This window comes from Acanthisitta chloris, unplaced genomic scaffold, assembly GCF_000695815.1.
Source record: "Acanthisitta chloris isolate BGI_N310 unplaced genomic scaffold, ASM69581v1 scaffold23311, whole genome shotgun sequence".
NCBI lineage: Eukaryota > Metazoa > Chordata > Aves > Passeriformes > Acanthisittidae > Acanthisitta > Acanthisitta chloris.
This window is the reverse complement of record NW_008656810.1, coordinates 1-379: the sequence shown is the minus strand read 5'-3', so window position 1 is coordinate 379 and position 379 is coordinate 1.

Sequence of the window (379 nt, the reverse complement as noted above, 5' to 3'; positions counted from 1 at the left end):
CCACCCCCTGCCACAGCAGTGTGCCCAGCAGCAGTGCCAGCCCACCTGTGGGGACAGCGGCTCAGCGCCCACCCGGACACCCAGCCCTGTGCCCGGGTGGGCTCAGCAACCAGGACCACCCCCAGAAGGGATAGAGGCACCAGCACAGCCTGGGGAAGGGGCACAGACCCCCCAGAAGGGGAGAGGGACTGGTGTTCCCTGTGTCCCACCTGTGCCATGGTGCTGGGGGGCATGGGGTAGCAGTGGGGGACTCTGCACGTGTGGGTGCTACAGGTAGGGTGAGATTTGTGGGTGCTCTGAGTGCAGTGGGGGAAGTGGCCATGGTGGGCACAGTGGGGGCACTGAGTGCTATGAATAAATTGGGTTTTATGGGTGCCCT